At 38.9% G+C, this 20,701-nt stretch overlaps 1 long non-coding RNA gene across 1 annotated transcript in view; it reads right to left on the bottom strand.

Moving 5' to 3' along the window:
• The window catches only part of LOC145504872 (uncharacterized), a 607,798-nt gene that overhangs the window by 305,719 nt on the left and 281,378 nt on the right, over positions 1–20,701 (bottom strand). The window contains exon 4 of the long non-coding RNA XR_014052561.1: positions 7,794–7,866. This is a non-coding gene — a long non-coding RNA (uncharacterized LOC145504872). The remainder of the gene's footprint in view (positions 1–7,793; positions 7,867–20,701) is intronic.

Genomic DNA, 20,701 nt, shown 5'->3' with positions numbered 1-20,701 from the left:
GTTTCTAATATGCTACTATTGGCATCTAGAGTTTACTGAAGTCAAAGTATTAGGTAGGAAGTTAGGCATGAGCAAAAGGGCTGGCCTAGCCAATAGTAGCCAAAAAGGACAGAAGCTTACCTTTAAACCCCACCTGGAGAGCTCATGTATATGCTACAAAATAACCACAGAGATTTTTCCAGCTCCAAGAATGCACCCTAGCCACACAGTAGCTACAAACTAACCACAGGGGCTTCTCTAGCTCCTAGACACCTGCCCTTGAGGCAGAGCTTTGTCCTCAAGTGACCTTAAGCAGCCAGGAGCCAATTAACAGTTCATAAACATTCTATACATACATATATCTGATTATAAGAGACAGAATTGTGGGAAAGACCTGTGCAATAGAGCCTGTTGTTATGTAACTTGCAACTGTCAATCAAAACTGCCTGTCCATGCCCACTTAGATGAATATGCAAAAGCCCTGTCTTGAAAAACCCATACCTCATGATTCCAGCACCAGTGCCTCTCTTGGCCTGGCCCACCTCTCCCTTGAGGTGTTCTCTCTGTTCTTTGTTTCTACCATGGGTGAGACCTCAGATTCTTCTTTGTGTCCTCACCAAGAACTGAGGCCCATGAGGGAGGGTCCTCTTTGACCCTTCCTTCCCGGTAACAGAAGCTGTGCCATGCTGACAACTGAGTCACGGCTATACAAAGTTCAGCTCAGAAAGGAACCCACAGACTAAACGGTGAACAGAAATATCACTGCCTGCAAGGAAGGTCACAGGCACTGCAGCATTAGAGAAAGTTGAGTTTTATAAAATCAGAGACGTAAAGCAGAATCAAAAGCCATCAACAAGAAACATCATAAGAAAATTACGGAACTAAAACTTCTTGTTAAACTACTTGCATAACAGTTCATTTTCTAAGCAAGGCATTCTGTTATCAACTTAAAAGTCCACCTTTTAAAATGTATATTCAATGTTAACATAGAGCAAAATATGAAACATTAGAATAACAAATCACTCATTCTATGGTAACAACAGCATAAACTGGTATTCACACAAGAGAGTCAAATTATGAGGTCATTAATTTTTAAATAAGTTTTTATAAAAATAAAACATGAACAGAGTACAAATGTGAACTAGGATAAGATAGTACAAGTGAAAAGCAAAAGTCCCACTTGCTGCAAGGATTGAGATTCATCTTCATTTTTCCACATGAACCCCTGTTCTCCTAATACTAGTTACTGAGTGAACCATCTCTCTACTGAATTGAAATGACACTTACATACTCATGAATATTCATAGGGGCCTTTTCTGGACCCTATCTTGTTCCGCTGTCTCTGCTAGTATCAATGTCCTATAGTTTTAAAGCCATTCTTTTCCTGTATTACTCTACTTTTTCAAAGAGTTCCTGCTGTTTTTACAAATAAATTTCAGTTTAAATTTACTTTCATGTTTATAAGTTTCAAAAAAAAATCTACCTGGAAATGTTATTGACATTACAGATTTTATTACTTTATGGAAAATATATACCTTCAAAATGTTAAAGATTAATAAAACTGAATAAACTCCTAAGAATGAAACAGAGATGAAACAGAGGTTATGTGTGAGGGATGGGTTATAAAAATGTTCCATATACATATTATATGTTATTTAAAAATAATGTAGACTTCCTCACAGCCATCTTGAATATCAGGGTGTGTATGTATATTTACATATATGTGTGTCTGTACATCTGTATTTCAGTAAACAAACATTGACTATAATAATAATATCACCCAGAAATACCAATAATGTGCATATACATGGAGAAAACCATAATTTCAAAAGATATCTGCACCTCAGGGCTCACTGTAGCACAACTTACAATAACCAGGACATGGAAGCAACCAAGACATCCATCAACAGAGGGATGGATAAAGAAGATGTGGTACATATACACAATGGAATGTTATTTAGCCATAAAAAGGAACAAAATCATGCCATTTGCAGAGATATGGATGGACCCAGAGACTGTTATACAGAGTGAAATTAAGTCAGAAAAAGAAAAGCAAGTGTTGTATATTAATGCATATATATGGAATCTAGAAAAATGGTATGCTGCTGCTGCTGCTAAGTCGCTTCAGTCGTGTCCGACTCTGTGCGATCCCATAGGTGGCAGCCCACCAGGCTCTGCCATCCCTGGGATTCTCCAGGCAAGAATACTGGAGTGGGTTGCCATTTCCTTCTCCAGTGCATGAAAGGGAAAAGTGAAAGTGAAGTCGCTCAGTCGTGTCCGACTCTTAGCAACCCCATGGACTGTAGCCTACTAGGCTCCTCCATCCATGGGATTTTCCAGGCAAGAGTACTGGAGTGGGGTGCCATTGCCTTCTCCGAGAAAAATGGTATAGACTACCCTATTTGCAAAGCAGAAATAGAGACACAGACATACAGAACAACCATACGGACACCAAGGAGGAAAGGGGGATTGAGATGAATTGGGAGTTTGGGACTGACATATATATACGTGTGTGTGTGTGTGTGTGTGTGTGTATAAATTATTGCTACTATGTATAAAATGGATAAATAATAACCTACTGCATAGCACAGGGAAATCTACTCAATGCTCTGTGGTGACCCTTTAAATGGGGAGGAAATTCAAAAAAGAAGAGATATATGTATGCATATAGCTCATTCATTTTGCTGTGCAGCAGAAACTAACACAACATTGTAAAGTAACTATACTCCAAGGAAATTTTTTTAAAAAATCAGCCCCATTTTCTGATCCACAGAATTATTAGCAAATAAAAGCATGTTTAAATTCCAAAAAAATAATAATCCAATGAAAAAATATTTTGTTTTCTTCAGATAAAAATATATGACCATTAAGAGCCTTTCTTTAGCAGGGCCTTCAACATCCCAAGGGTTTCCCAGGTGGCTCAGTGATAAAAACAATCCGCTTGCCATACAGGAGACACAGGAGATGCAGATTCGATCCCTGGGTCGGGAAGATCTCCTAGAGGAGGAAATGGCCACCCACTCCAGTATTATTGCCTGGAGAATCCCACAGTCAGAGGAGCCTGGCAGGCTACAGTCCATGGGGTTGCAAAGAGTCGGACACAACTGAGCACACACAGCACACACAACATTCCAAAATTCTGTAACCAGAAACCAACATATTCATAATCAGAATACTCCAAAGGACATGAATTACTGAATCACACATACACAAATCCTAATATGAAATTAGACAGTAGAATTAGAGAAGATATCAGTATATCATATTAAAATACATTAGGGAGAACCAAAGTCATATTATATCTTTATATTAAATTCTACAATGCAAAGTTTGAAATGCCAGGTGCAGAAAGAGAAAAAGCCACACTCTGTAGTTCCAAGAACCAGTAACAGATATAATAGTAGATATTAATGCCTAGTCACCACAAGATGCTCTCTGTCAAGATGATTTTCACTAAGGCCTTCAGGTAAGAAATCCAGACAGCAAAATGGTAGAATAGCTCTGGATCTGAAATCCGAACATCCAGTTTCATCTTCTAGTTATTCAACTTAATCTCTGTGAACCTCATCAGTAAAGGATGAGAGTGTCTCCCAAAGTCCCTGTGAACATGCATGAGATTACATGCTGAACTTGCTCTATAAAACATAAACCATCATACTAACTATAAAATCATCTTGGTTTATTACTAGTCAGGCAGAATATCCTTTTGATTAAAATCATGTAGGTCATTTCTCAAAGTCTTGCTGTTCCTAGTAGATGCCTTCAGAAGGTAGGAAGCTAGCTTGTTAACAGGTACCCTACAGTATATCAACAAGCCTCAAGATGATCCTCTCCTATTCAGACCTTCAGTGGGAACAGTGATGCAAGGAGAGCCTGGGGATCATCTTTACCTTTTTGTCTTGCTATCCTTCATCTGTCTTCTGTAGCACAAGAAACTTAATTCAGAAATGTTTTTGCATTGCCTCTGTTTTTCCCCTAAGATATTGTTTTTCTTTCTTGAAACATTAGTCACCATTGTGACTTTTATTAACCCAACTACAAGAAATGTCAAAAAATAATGGAACTATTTGAGGAGGATTTGACTTTAATCAGGGCATCCCTGGTGGCTAGAAGGTAAAGAATCTGCCTACAGTGCAGCAGACCCAGGTTGGATCCCTGAATCAGCAAGATCCCCTGGAGAAGGGAATGGCAACCCACTCTAATATTCTTGCCTGGAGAATTCCATGGAGAGAGGAGTCTGGTGGGCTACCATCATGAGGTCGCAAAGAGTTGGACATGACTGAGCGACTAACATTTAAATCACACGCTTTGAGAGACTCTTTAGCCAGGTCATCACATCAAATCCTGTCATCTTTGTCATTTGGGTCATTTTAAAATGATGAATTCTCTATCCAGCCATGACCTCTGAAATACATTCCTCGATTTAACTGTCTCATGTACCCGTCTAGCCTCACGTTAACAGTGAACGTATAAAATTCAGACGATGAGCAGTCTGACATTTTATGAAATACAAGTGCAATTTCTTTATCAAGAAAGGTTAAAATAGCTCCTTTGCCTTTTTCTAATCAGAATCAAGTAGGTATGACAAGCTGAGGTAAATCATCGCTGTGCAGGGGGCTGATGAAATATATTTCATCCCACCTCAAACTGTTTGTTTTTCAGTTCATTAGAAAGCTTTCAGGAACACTGAGTACACTTGGTGCACTTTATTTGAGGCAGGGAACGAACACTTAACCTGCCTTCAAGGTTGAGCGAAACAAGCTTAGAGGACACTCTCCCCACACTCCTTCTGCTCACGTCAAAATGCCCAGCTTGCATTTCAGTTTGTCAATCCAGGTCACATTGCCGAGAATATTTAACTGTTTGATAAGATCAATTTAATTTAATTCCATAGTTTCAGCAAGGAAAGGAGACGCCCCACCTCCAGGAAAGTGACACTTAACTCTATTGTGTGACAAAGCATATAAAATGATATTTTAATTAAAAAAACAGATTATTGGAGAGAGGAGAGTTAAATGATCACTGCCTTTAAAACACAGTTAATGAAAAGAGGTAGTGTTACCCCTAAAAATGGCCAAAACTGAGAGGTCAATATAACTCTTTAGTTTACTGCACGCTAATTTTCTCAACTATAAGCTAGGAGGAAAAAAGTCAACCTTCCTATGGTTTTACTGAGAAAACTGGCCGTTATGAACTCTAAAAATAAGAATAATTCCAACTCTCATTGTAAAAAATATTCTAAACATTTGAGATAACATAATATGATGTACCCACCTTTCAATAAACAGAATTACAGGTTGGTGTTATTTTTTTTAACTTACCCGTGTGAATTTTAAGTTAGTTTGTGTTGGGTTTGCTTTGGTTTTTTTCCACTTTACAAATGAATTGTATTTATTTTTCTTTAATTTATTTATTTTTTATTTAAAGGATAATTGCTTTACAGAATTTTGTTGTTTTCTGTCAAACCTCAACATGAATCAGCCATTGGTATACATATATCCCCTCTCTTTTGAAACTCCCTCCCATCTCCCTCCCCATCCCACCCCTCTAGGTTGATACAGAGCCTGTTTGAGTTTCCTGAGCCATACAGCAAATTCCCAGTGACTATCTGTCTTACATATGGTAATATAAGTTTCCATGTTACTCTTTCCATACCTCCCCTCTCCCCATATCCATAAGTCTATTCTCTATGTTTCTTTCTCCACTGCTTCCCTGTCAATAAATTCTTCTGTGACATTTTTCTAGATTCCGTATATATGTATTAGAATACGATATTTATCTATTTCTGACTTACTTCACTCTGTATAATAGGCTCTAGGTTCATCCACCTCATTAGAACTGACTCAAATGCATTCCTTTTTATGGCTGAGTAATATTCTGTTGTGTATATGAACCACAACTTCTTTATCTGCTTTGTTTTTAACATTGTAATAGACCTGGTTAAACTTGTTTTTGTAAGCTCATGTTTAGAGCACATGACAGCAATTTGCATGTCCTAGAAAAGTAATAGACGCTATTATTGAATAATATAAAAGCAATGGTTGATTAGATTGAAATAATCAAGAATTCAACTAACCAAGAATATCTAACCAACAGTACTATAAAATTAGTCATAGCATTTAATTAAGCAGCTCTTGAATAGAATTAATTAATGCACTTAGAAGCAAATAGTTCTAAGCCACAAATAGAATATTCTCACATTCTTTCTTGAGAAAAAAACAAAATACATACGAAAATTACCAAATTAAAAAAAAAAAATGTAGCTACCACAGACAGATACACTGGAGGATCAAGCAGTGGCCAATCAGAGAAGGGGGCTTCCTTGATTGCTCAGTTGGTAAAGAATCCTCCTGCAATGCAGGAGACCCTGGTTCAATTCCTGGGTCAGGAAGATTCCCTGGAGAAGGGATAGGGTATCCACTCCAGTATTCTTGGGCTTCCCTTGTGGCTTAGCTGGTAAAGAATCCACCTGCATGCGGGAGACCTAGGTTCAACCTGAGTTGGGAAGATCCCCTGGAAAAGGGAAAGGCTACCCACTCCAGTATTCTGGCCTGGAGAATTCCACGGACTGTATAGTCCATGGGGTCACAAAGAGTTGGACATGACTAAGCGACTTTCACTTTCACTTTCTTTCAATCAGAGAAAGAACGTACAGAATGACTATACCGTGAAAACTCAATAGTTGAAAAAAACACAGCATTTGATATAATATAACCTTATGTTCTTCAGTAAATTCCAATAATTACAATGTTACTTATTCATTCAAAAACCAGCACTATTTATTGATCGATTCTTACGTGTAAGAATATCACTATAGATGCTGAAACGACAAGTGGTCTATACCCAAAATACTTACCATCTTAAATGTTGACAAACACATAGTTTATTATTACAATACAGAATCACAGGAGATGTGATAGAGGTCATCAGAGTCTGTGGTATCCTGAAGGAAGAGGGAAGAGGAGGAGGGCTACCTGTTTAAATCTTTCATATTTAAAAGATGATTAAGCTTTAACCAAGGCCAGGAGTAGAAGAAAGTATTCAAAGCAATCTCCACACTGTGTGTGACACAAAAAGTGAGTAAAGAAGACCGGGTCTGGGTAACAAGAACCCAGGGCTGAGGAGATGGAGGGGTCTCCACAAATAGATGGAGGGGTCCACAAAGACAGGGCATAAGGCATCATCTGTCACAGAGTGGAGCTGGAACTTTATCCTGAAGCCTGGAGAAAATCACTGAAGGAGTGATATCAAAATTTTTCTATTTAGTAAAATGTCTCTGGAAGTCTTATAGAAAATGAAATTGAGAAGTTTAAGACTGGAGACAGTATAACATTCAGGATGCAAAGTCATCAGGAAAGTGTTTGATAATAATTTCCAAAAGGAATATAACATTCAAAATTATTACAGTAATAGTTCAAATGTTTACACTTGAGTATAAATCCATCTAGAACCCTAAGCTACTAAGAATTCAACTATAAGTGTTCTAGTTGGTTCCAATGTCACAATACGACAATTGTTGGAATCAGGGAATTCAATTAGTAATTTTTATCCTTTTCATAAATGAAATGACTTATAATAACTGATTTTTTTGCATTCTATAATTTTATTTTTGAAAAAGTATAAGGTGGCCATTAAACAGACACCCCTATTGAGAAGAAAACGTTTAGTAAATAGTGTTACCCCTGAAATAGGCAAAAGAACCATTTTTGTTCCATTAAAATGTCAAACAGAAGCCTTTAAACTATTCCTCCCTCCAGATTTTATTTCTTAAATTTTAAATTGGGGGACTTCCCTGATAGTGTTTAAGACTTTACCTTCCAATCCAAGGGCTCTGACTTCAATCCCCGGTCAGAAAGCTAAGATCCGACATGCCTCAGGGCCACAAAACTAAAACAAAACAAAAGCAATATCATAAAAAATTCAACAAAGACTTGAAATATTTTTCTGTTGGGGTAGGCTGAAGAAAGCATAGGTGAATACATATTTCCTATCTTAATGATATTTCAGTAATAGAGTGAAATTAATAAAATTCAAGATTTTCACATATTTTCTCTTTTGAAATAGCTTTAAATTGAAAGAAAAACATAAAATAGTGTATGGTTAAGAGAGTCCATTCCAGTTGAGCTATTTCAAATCCTCAAAGATGATGCTGTGAAAGTGCTGTACTCAATATGCCAGCAAATTTGGAAAACTCAGCAGTGGCCACAGGACTGGAAGAGGTCAGTCTTCTTTCCAATCCCAAAGAAAGGCAATGCCAAAGAATGCTCAAATTACCACACAACTGCACTCATCTCACATGCTAGTAAAGTAATGCTCAAAATTCTCCAAGCCAGGCTTCAGCAATACGTGAACTGTGAACTTCCAGATGCTCAAGCTGGTTTTAGAAAAGGCAGAGGAACCAGAGATCAAATTGCCAATATCCGCTGGATCATCGAAAAAGCAAGAGAGTTCCAGAAAAACATCTATTTCTGCTTTATTGACTATGCCAAAGCCTTTGACTGTGTGGATCACAATAAACTGTGGAAAGTTCTGAAACAGATGGGAATACCAGACCATCTGACCTGTCTCTTGAGAAACCTGTATGCAGGTCAGGAAGCAACAGTTAGAACTGGACAAGGAACAACAGACTGGTTCCAAATAGGAAAAGGAGTACGTCAAGGCTGTATATTGTCACCCTGCTTATTTAACTTATATGCAGAGTACATCATGAGAAACGCTGGGCTGGAAGAAACACAAGCTGGAATCAAGATTGCTGGGAGAAATATCAATAACCTCAGATATGCGGATGACACCACCCTTATGGCAGAAAGTGAAGAAGAACTAAAGAGCCTCTTGATGAAGGTGAAAGAGGAGAGTGAAAAAGTTGGCTTAAAGCTCAACGTTCAGAAAACTAAGATCATGGCATCTGGTCCCATCACTTCATGGGAAATAGATGGGGAAACAGTGGAAACAGTGCCAGACTTTATTTTTGGGGGCTCCAGAATCACTGCTGATGGTGATTGCAGCCATGAAATTAAAAGACGCTTACTCCTTGGAAGGAAAGTTATGGCCAACCTAGATAGCATATTTAAAAGCAGAGACATTACTTTGCCAACAAAAGTCCGTCTAGTCAAGGCTATGGTTTTTCCAGTGGTCATGTATGGATGTGAGAGTTGGATGATGAAGAAAGCTGAGCACCGAAGAACTGATGCTTTTGAACTGTGATGTTGGAGAAGACTCTTGAGAGTACCTTGGACTGCAAGGAGATCCAATCAATCCATCCTAAAAGAGATCAATCCTGGGTGTTCATTGGAAGGTCTGATGTTGGAGCTGAAACTCCAATACTTTGGCCACCTCATGCGAAGGGTTGACTCATTGGAAAAGACCCTAATGCTGGGTAGGATTGGGGGCGGAAGGAGAAGAGGACGACAGAGGATGAGATGGTTGGATGGCATCACCGACTCAATGGACATGGGTTTGAGTGGACTCCGGGAGTTGGTGATGGACAGAGAGGCCTGGCGTGCTGCAATTCATGGGGTCGCAAAGAGTCGGACACGACTGAGAGACTGAACTGAACTGAACTGAACTAAGAGAGTCCTAAGCTACCCTTCAGTCAGCCTTCCTAATCCTAAGTGTTTTGAGCACAAAGAATCACATGTGGGTTCCTCCACAGCTCTCTGGCAGCTGTGTAAGATGCCAGAGCTTTCACAACTGCAGAAATTAAAGTCAGCAACAGAGCAAAGAGAACAGAAACCTCTAATGAGGGAGGTAACTTTTATGCTTTTATGCTTTCAAACTGGAGTGCTGGCGAAGACTCTTGAGAGTCCCTCGGACTTCAAGGAGATCATACCAGTCAATCCTAAAGGAAATCAACCCTGAATACTCATTGGAAGAACTGATGCTAACACTGATGCTCCAATACTTTGACCATCTGATACAAAGAGCTGATTTATTGAAAAAGACCCTGATGCTGGGAAAGATTAAGGGTAAGAGGAGAAGGGGGCAACAGAGGATGAGATGGTTGGATGGCATCACTGATTCAATGCTCAAGAGTTTCAGCAAACTCCAGGAGATAGTGAAGGACAGGGAATCCTGGTGTACTGCAGTCCATGGGATTGCAAAGAGTCAGACACAACTTAATGACTGAATAACAACAACTTTGTTTTTAAAGAAATTTTCAATGGACCACCAACTAACTGTTCAGATATTATTACAATTTAGATGGATTAGCTAATTTTATGTACGATAAAAAGTTCATATTCCACACTCTTGTAGCTCATATTTTAATCCTTTTGTTTTTATGCAATAAGGTGAAAATTCATGAGTTGACTTCAATTTACCATTACGTATCTCTAAGAATATCCTCAGAAGCCTATGGAGAATAAACCAGAAAGGGCAATAATGGTACTTCTGTACCCCGAAACATCACTGACTAGCATTACTGAGAGTTTTATTACATAAATCCTTAGAAGACAGGATTTTCATGTCCATTTGCTTCCTATTCTAAATGATTAATAAAAACTGAGTAATTATAAAAATTAATATAACTCTTTGGATTTGCCCTAATCAGTAAAGAAACACTTAAGCATTATGAAAGTTCCTGTCACAGTTCTGATTTGTATTTTTTCTGCATTAATTAAAAGTTGGTTTTAATCCAAATACCAAAGAGGAAAGAGAAACAAACACTTCAGAAAATTAATAATATCACTGACAGAATCCTGTGGTAAAACTTTCTTGTGATATCATTTTTGAATTTCAAATAGAAGCAAATATGATAGCACAACTTTTCAAACTTTAAAAGAGCATACATTATGAAAATATTTTTCAGTATACATTTATCTTCCACCCCAAGTTGTTTTTTTTTTAACTAGGTCTAAATAGCAAATTTTATGTTAGAAAATTGTATTTTAGGCAACCAGCAAATTCCATATTTGGAAAAACAGGACAAATGACTTAATTTCATGAATAACAACTGAAAAAACAAAGGGAGATTAGAGGTCAGGGAGGCAGAGAGGAAGAATTTTAGATTAAAAGATACTTAAGAGATAAAACTAATCATAACATATGAACCATATTTGAATTCCAATATAAACAAATGAAATGTAAGAAATGTATAAGACAAACAAGGAAATGTGAACACTGACTGGATATTAAATGATAATAACATCAGAAGAGAAAGACAAATATATGATATTGCTTATGTGTGGAATCTAAAAAGATGGATACAAATGAATTTATTTACAAAACAGAAACAGACTCATAGACTTAGGAAATAAATTTATGGTTACTGAAGGGGAAAGGTGGGGTAGAGTAAACTGGGAGCTTGAGATTGACATATACACTGCTTTATATAAAATAAATAACCAACAAGGATCCACTGTATAGCATAAGGGACTTTGTGCATATTCTGTAATAACTTACATGGGAAAAAAAATGAAAAGAATATATACATGTGTATGTATAAGTGAATCATTTTGTTGTACATCTGAAACTAACATATTTATAATCAACTGTAATCCAATATATTGTCACCCTGCTTATTTAATTTATATGCAGAGTACATCATGAGAAATGTTGGGCTGCAGGAAGCACAAGCTGGAATCAAGATTGCCAGGAGAAATATCAATAACCTCAGATATGCAGATGATACCACCCTACGGCAGAAAGTGAAGAAGAACTAAAGAGCCTCTTGATGAAAGTGAAAAAGGAGAGTGAAAATGTTGGCTTAAAGCTCAACATTCAGAAAACTAAGATCATGGCATCTGGTCCCATCACTTCGTGGCAGATAGATGGGGAAACAGTGGAAACAGTGGCTGACTTTATTTTTCTGGGCTCCAAAATCACTGCAGGTGGTGACTACAGCCATGAAATTAAAAGATGCTTACTCCTTGGAAGGAAAGTTATGACCAACCTAGACAGCATATTAAAAAGCAGAGACATTACTTTGCCAACAAAGGTCTGTCTAGTCACGGCTATGGTTTTTCCAGTGGTCATGTATGGATGTGAGAGTTGGATGATGAAGAAAGCTGAGCGCCGAAGTATTGATGCCTTTGAACAGCGGTGTTGGAGAAGACTCTTGAGAGTCCCCTTGAGAGACTGCAAGAAGATCCAACCACTCCATCCTAAAGGAGATCAGTCCTGGGTGTTCATTAGAAGGACTGATGTTGAAGCTGAAACTCTAATACTTTGGCCACCTCATAAGAAGAGCTGACTCATTAAAAAGACCCTGATGCTGGGAAAGATTGAGGGCGGGAGGAGAAGGGGACGACAGAGGATAAGATGGTTGGATGGCATCACTGACCCAATGGACATGGGTTTGGGTGGACTCCGGGAGTTGGTGATGGACAGGGAGGCCTGGTGTGCTGTGGTTCATGAGGTTGCAAAGAGTCGGACACGACTGAGTGAACTGAACTGAATCCAATATAAAATAAAACAATAACTGACAATAATGAATTATCAATTAATGGTACTGTGAATATGTTGTCTCTAACATTTCAAGCTAAATACTAAAATGTTTACAAATGATATGATTCCTAGGATTTGCCTAAAAATAACCTGGGAACAGCAGAGGGTAGAAACAGGCACTGATAAACCAGTATTGAGTTAATGAATAGAATATGCTTGAAGATACTGATGGAAACAAGACATTATACTATCTCCTCTACTTTCATAAATGTCTGCAACTTTCTTTAACAAAAATATTCCAAAAAATTTATTCCAGTATGTTTTGAGACTGACTAGATTAGAACCATTGGAAAATCAGTTAACCCCTTTTAACAAATAGAATGCAGTTTAATTTACATTGCTTAAACAAATATCCACAGTACCATTAATTAATAATTCATTATTACCAGTTTTTGTTTTACTCATTTCAATTCCAAATAATGTGATTTTTCAATTTCTCAAAATTCACCCCAATTGCTCCTTAAAAACAGATATGATCCATCCTCCGCTGACACTACAATGTCATTTTAAGGAACACTAGTGCTGCAGAAACTAACACAACATGTAAAGCAACTTTACTCCAACAAAAATAAGATATTAAGAAACACTAAATACTTATTCATTGATTTATTTATTCAATCCACTAAAATTGAATGCCAGTCAATATACTGGTAATAGATATAAAGGTGAAAATGAAGATACCAAATTCTGATCTCATTGTATGAGGTATATATATGAGATATGCTCTCATTGTATGAGAGCATATAGAATTAACATAAATCAAAATTAACAAATAACATATATTAACATAAACATCTCACTGATACAGTGAGATGAAACTCATAAACTCATACAGTATATTAGTAAAACTGGACTTGTTTCTACAGTATAAAAACAACAAGATTTTAGACACCCTGGACCAAAAAGATGCCTCATTCATGACAAGTATCTCTTCTCCAATTAAAAGAGGAACATTCTTGTTCATGTTGGTCAAAGGAGAAAGGACTCTCTTTCATGAAACTGGAAAAATACCCCTCACTCATCCTTAGGGCAAGGTTCAAGCAAGTGTTTAGAGATAGAGAGATTTCACAATTAAGCCTCTGCTCCTTCATCCTTTCTTGTTCTGTTTAGAAAAATGGAACCATATCACCAAGGAAACACATCACTAAGGATAATGACAGGAACATACTACAGGGAAAATGCTGCTGAGTCACGACACACAATCCTGGCTTGATTCTATGATCAACTGCATTGTCACTCAGGGCTTTTTTCTTAATTCATTTTACTGTATTTTTATTTATTTGACTCTGTTGGGTCTCAGTTGCAGCATGTGGGTTCTTCATGGTGGGCATGGGCTTAGTTGCCCTGCAGTGTGTGGGATCTTAGATTCCTAAGCAGGGACTGAACCACATACCCTGCATTGGAAAGCAGATTCCTAACCACCGGACCACTAGCGAAGTCCCTAGGCTTCTTTCTTAGAAACAGGCCAGCAGTGCTGAGTTGCCCCCACAGGTTTGCAGAGAAGAGGTTTGAGCTGCATCTCCAAGGCTTTGACAGGTCACTCATCTTGCCTGCTCACACAGGGCCACAAACAGAGCTCTTTTTTTTTTATAGTGCTCACTGAACTAAGACACACACAGTATTATTTTCTAACTCACTGAATGAATATAAAACAGAGAGACATAGTGCTCTCTCTCTTTCTCCCTCTTCCTCATCTCTCCCTCCCTCTCTCTTCCTCTCCTCTCCCCTAACCTGATACAAACTAAATACAAGAACTTTTAAAATGTTTAGTTACAGAGCTTATCTCAAATTACAGCCTGTATACAGTGATAGTCTGATTTCTTAGACCTTGTTGAAATGTAAAACATCTTGTTCAGAAACCAGGAGATGTTACATCATCTTCCATAAAGCTGATTTTCTTTTTCTAAGAAATGTTCAATGTCATGCCTTGTGGGTGGAGATAGACAGATATAAGTAGATGCTTTAGTGAAAACTGTGTGTGATAAATTCAGATTTCAAGAACCTGGGAGAGATTTTAAAATGCAGACATCACAGACTCGAATTTACAGGTGCATCTGTAGTTGAACCTTCTAGTGACTACTTATCTACAAAATTTGAAGTATTATTTTTTTTCTCCTGGTTCACAGAAGGCTCCTGAATTTATGGATATTTTAGGTGGCATCATTTTCTACAATATAATATAGGTTGAAAATTGTGGTGATTTCTTTGAAGCTTCCTTTGCCAGGCTTACAATTTCTAGCTCATTACTGTAAGACAGAGACATCCAAAGGCATAGGGTATATTGTGCTGTTTTTTTGATGTCAAACATTGTGGTTGCTTGTCAGTGATCTGACTCTATTCAGATCAGTTTCTCTTGACACCCAGTCTCCACCAATTCTTTTATTTTTATTTTTTCCTTTTACTCTCTACTCCTGTATCTGGGATTCTCAGGTGGCTCAGTGGTAAAGAATCCACCTGCCAATGCAGGAGACACAGGTTCTATCTCTGGGTTGGGAAGATCCCCTGGAAGAGGAAATGGCAACCCATCCCAGTCTTCTTGCCTGAAAAATCCCATGGACAGAGGAGCCTGGTGGGCTACAGCCCATGGGTGGGATACAGTTCATGGATTGCAAAGAGTCGGACATGACTGAGCACACACACCCCCCCTTGTATCCAACCTCAACTGTATCTCTTGCCTGGACTCCTGATTGTTTAACATCCTGCTGTTTCATAAGTAACATATATTTAATACTTTCTGAGCTGAACCATTTATTCATGTGAAGACCTAGACTCAGAAAACAGAATAGGGTCACTTCGCAGAGCACAGCCACAAATGGCTTCTTAAACCCACAATCCCAAATAAAGGGCTTCCTGCTTTTCTCAATGGGTCTCACTCTTTCAAATACATCAGAATCATCTAGAGGGCTTGTTGGATCCCAGGAGGCTGGGCCACCCCTGATTCAGGAAGTCTGGGATGACATCTGAGAATCTGCATTTCTTAAGAGTTTCCAGGTGAGGTACATGCCACCAGGCAGGACCGGGCTCCCAGAACAACTCTAGATGAACCTCTATGATTACTGGGACTCTGTTTCCATCCAGCTTACTCAGTACTTACTTATTTCTATTTCTTCCTGGATCTGCAACAATTCAAAACTTATCATCAAAAGATAGTTACATCCTATCAAAAAACAGTAAATGATTATAATAATGCTCTATGAGATTTGATTATATTTCAAATCATCTATGTTTACAGTTACTGACACGGCATATAGTGGGAATACAAAAAGCATGCTTTACTAACATTGTGTATTTACAATGTTCCTATTGAATAGGTTCGATTGGACAGGTAAGCAAGCTGGAGCTCAGAGAGGTTAAGATCAGCTAGTAAACAGACCTAGGATTTAACCCTTGCATTTGCATAGGTGGTTTCCTCTGTGAAAGCATTAGTTGCTCAGTCGTGTCCAACCCCACAGACGGTAGCCCACCAGGCTCCTCTGTCCACAGGATTCTCCAGGAAAGAATACTGGAGTGGATAGCCATTCCCTTCTCCAAGGGATCTTCCCAACCCAGAGATCGAACCCAGGTCTCCTGCATTGCAGGCACATTCTTCACCATCTGAGCCACCAGGGAAGAAAAGTTTCCTCTGCAGCTCCTTTTTTACTCAGATATGATCCTCAGACCAGCTGCCCTGGCCTCACCTGGGAGCTTATCAGAAACACTCCAGTCTCATTTCAGATCCACTGAATTAAAACCTGCATTTGAGCAAGATCCCCTGTGAATCACGTATTTCCCAGGTAAAGACATTACAATTTGAAACAGACTATTCCACACTACCCTGACTCCCTAAAAAACAAATAACTTCAGCTAACTTCCTTTCCTCCCACCAATTTGAGTGCTAGATTTCACTTTTCAGAACAATTTTGAAGCTTTCTCAAGCTGAGGTATAAATTTTCTTAGTGAGCATATGTGCATGGTTTAATTCCTTCCAAGTCCCCAATATCCAAAGTCTGTATTTTATTTGTAATGTTAAGATTTTATGTACATGCAGCTATTTGGAAATTAGAGATGGATACTAATGGCTTCCAAGGTGGCTCACAGATAAAGAATCCACCTATCAATGCAGGAGACAAAGGTCGGGAATATCCCCTGGAGAATAAATGTCAACCCACTCTAGTATTCTTGCCTGAGAAATCCCATGGACAGAGGAGCCTGGCAGGCTGCAGACCATGAGGTTGCAAAAGAGTCGGACATAACTGAGCAACTAAACAGCAACAACAACTAATGTCTCAGATAATTTTAATTGCAAAAAAACAAATATATAGGAGCCAAAGGTTATGGGCTTTTAACAGAAGATTAAATGATTCTGTTTTTGTTTTTGTATTGGAGGTATTTCATCCTTGGAAGCACTTCCCAAGGGGTCTCACATAAAGTTGCAATCCAATCTGTGTACTTATATTAAATGAAACAATAGATACAACATACAACTCTAGTTTATTTTGGAGCACTTTATTTTGGAGCACTTTACAAATTAGGTATGATTGGATTAATCCTTATTTTCAAATAAAATCCTTCACCCAAGATCAGCCCAGCGAACTTATTTTAACACGTTATTTTTCAAGCTAAATAACGACTCGGGCTCAGCAAAATTCTATCACAACTATGCCAGAAGACTTCAAACAGGCACGGAGATCTGCAAAGTAAATTAAATTTTCTGTTACTATCTCAGACTCATAACCCTCTCCCTCAACCCTTCATCTAAAATTGCCACAAATATTCTGTAACTGGGTCAGGGCACTTGCTTTGGGGAAGAAAGGCATATTAAGGAGCATTCAATTATGTCTCAGACATAAGGAGCAAGCGAAGCAAATGTAATATCCTGTCAGAAGATTCGAGCATAATTTTCCGCTCTGTCCCAGCTTTCATCCCCAATTGTCAACATGTGACTATCTTCCCTGCCACTTACCAGGAAGCCTTTGAACAAGTCAATGGAACTTATTTTTATTCAGTATTTCTTTTGTTCCATGTGTATTATTTGTCTTCTCTATAAAATCAGTCTTCCTGTGAGATTAGACTAGCACAGTTTCTGTGTATTACAGTCTGAAATCTGTTCCCTTAATGGGAACAGAAATGGCCTTAATATCTTTGCCATTCCTCAGCATTATAGCTAGATTTTCCTCAAGTGCCAAACTAATGCAAAGAACTTGCCACATTTGCCTTAGCCCCGGATGTCATAGCAAGATGGGCACTGGACTGAGAGGGTGGGTGCTATACTACCTGTTCAGGACTCTGAACTTCCTCAAGGTCAGCAGACAAAGTGAAGCACAGCAACTGGCAGACCTTGCTTCCTCACTCATGGCCCTTCAGCCGGATTACCAGCTCCTTACCGACACATTCTGCAGCTTCGTATGTCTAATGTGCCAAAACTGCAGTCTCTTGATGTACATGCTCACCCTAGGCATTCAGCGAGCCAGAGTAAGTAGAAGGAATAATGCAGAAAAATCAGATCAGGATATAAGCCTTTAGGGTAAAGTAGAAAACTTGCTTGATAAACCAAAGAAATAGGTCTCATGCTGCTACTGCTGCTAAGTCGCTTTAGTCGTGTCCGACTCTGTGCGACCCCATGGACTGCAGCCTGCCAGGCTCCTCGGTCTCATAGTAATATAATTAATGTTACAAACATAGATATAGCTACAGAATTGGGTATAGACAGACATAGATTAAATACGCTCAGTTCAGTTGCTCAGTCGTGTCTCACTCCTTGTGACTCCATGAATCACAGCACGCCAGGTCTCCCTGTCCATCACCAACTCCCGGAGACTCCCCAAACCCATGTCTAGTGAGTCGGTGATGCCATCCAGCCATCTCATCCTCTGTCATCCCCTTCTCCTCCTGCCCTCAATCTTTCCCAGCATTAGGGTCTTTTCCAATGAGTCAGCTTTTTGCATGAGGTGGCCAAAGTATTGGAGTTTCACCTTCAACATCAGTCCTTCCAATGAACACCCAGGACAAATCTCCTTTAGGATGGACTGGTTTGGATCTTCTTGAAGTCCAGGGGACTCTCAAGAGTTTTCTCCAACACCACAGTTCAAAGGCATCAATTCTTCAGTGCTCAGCTGTCTTTACTCTCCAACTCTCACATCCATACATGACTACTGGAAAACCCACAGCCTTGACTAGACGGACCTTTGTGGGCAAAGTAATGTCTCTGTTTTTAAATATGCTATCTACGTTGGTCAAAACTTTCCTTTCCAGGAGTAAGCATCTCTTAATTTTATGGATGTAATCACCATCTGCAGCGATTTTGGAGCCCCAAAAAATAAAGTCAGCCACTGTTTCCACTGTTTCTCCATCTTTTTGCCATGAAATGATGGGACCAGAGCCATGAACTTAGTTTTCTGAACGTTGAGCTTTAAGCCAACTTTTTCACTCTCCTCTTTCACTTTCATCAAGAGGCTTTTTAGTTCTTCTTCACTTTCTGCCATAAGGGAAGTGTCATCTGCATATCTGAGGTTATTGATATTTCTCCTGGCAATCTTGATTCCAGCTTGTGCTTCTTACACCCAGTGTTTCTCATGATAAATAAGCAGGGTGACAATATAAAGCCTTGATGTATTCCTTTTCCTGTTTGGAACCAGTCTGTTATTCCATGTCCATGTCTAACTGTTGCTTCCTAACCTGCATACAGGTTTCTCAAGAGGCAGGTCAGATGGCCTGATATTCCCATCTCTTTCAGAATTTTCCACAGTTTATTGTGATCCACACAGTCAAATGCTTTGGCATAGTCAATAAAGCAGAAATAGATGTGTTTCTGGAACTCTCTTGCTTTTTCAATGATCCAGCAGATATTGGCAACTTGATCTCTGGTTCCTCTGTCTTTTCTAAAACCAGTTTGAACATCTGGAAGTCCACGGTTCAAGTATTGCTGAAGCCTGGCTTGGAGAATTTTGAGCATTACTTTACTAGCATGTGAGATGAGTGCAATTGTGCGATAGTTTGAGCATTCTTTGGCATTGCCTTTCTTTGGGATTGGAACAAAAACTGACCTTTTCCAGTCCTGTGTCCACTGCTGAGTTTTCCAGATTTGCTGGCATATTGAGTGCAGCACTTTCACAGCATCATCTTTCAGGATTTGAAATAGCTCAACTGGAATTCCATCACCTCCACTAGCTTTGTTCGTAGTGATGTTTTCTAAGGACCACTTGACTTCACATTCCAGGATGTCTGGCTCTAGGTGAGTGATCACACCATCGTGATTATCCGGGTCATGAACATCTTTTTTGTACCGTTCTTCTGTGTATTCTTGCCACCTCTTCTTAATATCTTCTGCTTCTGTTAGGTCCATACCGTTTCTGTCCTTTATCGAGCCCATCTTTGCATGAAATGTTCCCTTGGTATCTCTAATTTTCTTGAAGAGATCTCTAGTCTTTCCCAGTCTGTTGTTTTCCTCTTTTTCTTTGCATTGATCACTGAGGAAGGCTTTCTTATCTCTCCTTGCTATTCTTTGGAACTCTGCATTCAAATGGGAATATCTTTCCTTTTCTCCTTTGCTTTTCGCTTCTATTCTTTTCACAGCTATCTGTAAGGCCTCCTCAGACAGCCATTTTGCTTTTTTGCATTTCTTTTCGATTGGATGGTCTTAATCCCTGTCTCCTGTACAATGTCATGAACCTCCACCCATAGTTCATCAGGCATCTATCAGATCTAGTCCCTTAAATCTATTTCTCACTTCCACTGTATAATCATAAGGGATTTGATTTAGGTCATACCTGAATGGTCTAGTTGTTTTCCCTACTTTCTTCAATTTAAGTCTGAATTTGGCAATAAGCAGTTCATGATCTGAGCCACAGTCTGCTCCTGGTCTTGTTTTTGCTGACTGTATAGAGCTTCTCCATCTTTGGGTGCAAAGAATATAATCAATCTGATTTCAGTGTTGACCATCTGGTGATGTCTATGTGTAATCTTCTCTTGTGTTGTTGGCAGAGGGTGTTTGCTATGACCAGTGCGTTCTCTTGGCAAAACTCTATTAGCCTTTGCCCTGCTTCATTCTGTACTCCAAGGCCAAATTTGCCTGTTACGCCAGGTGTTTCCTGACTTCCTATTTTTGCATTCCAGTCCCCTATGATGAAAAGGACATCTGTTTGGGGTGTTAGTTCTAAAAGGTCTTGTAGGTCTTCATAGAACCATTCAACTTCAGCTTCTTCAGTGTTATTAGTTGGGGCATAGGCTTGGATTATGGTGATAATGAATGGTTTGCCTTGGAAACGAACAGAGATCATGCTGTCGTTTTTGAGATTGCATC

Source organism: Giraffa tippelskirchi, chromosome 5 (assembly GCF_054371585.1).
Source record: "Giraffa tippelskirchi isolate mGirTip1 chromosome 5, T2T-mGirTip1v1.2.pri, whole genome shotgun sequence".
In the NCBI taxonomy this organism is placed as follows: domain Eukaryota; kingdom Metazoa; phylum Chordata; class Mammalia; order Artiodactyla; family Giraffidae; genus Giraffa; species Giraffa tippelskirchi.
The sequence above is the reverse complement of the archived record's forward strand: the minus strand, read 5'-3'. Positions and strand labels throughout refer to the sequence as shown.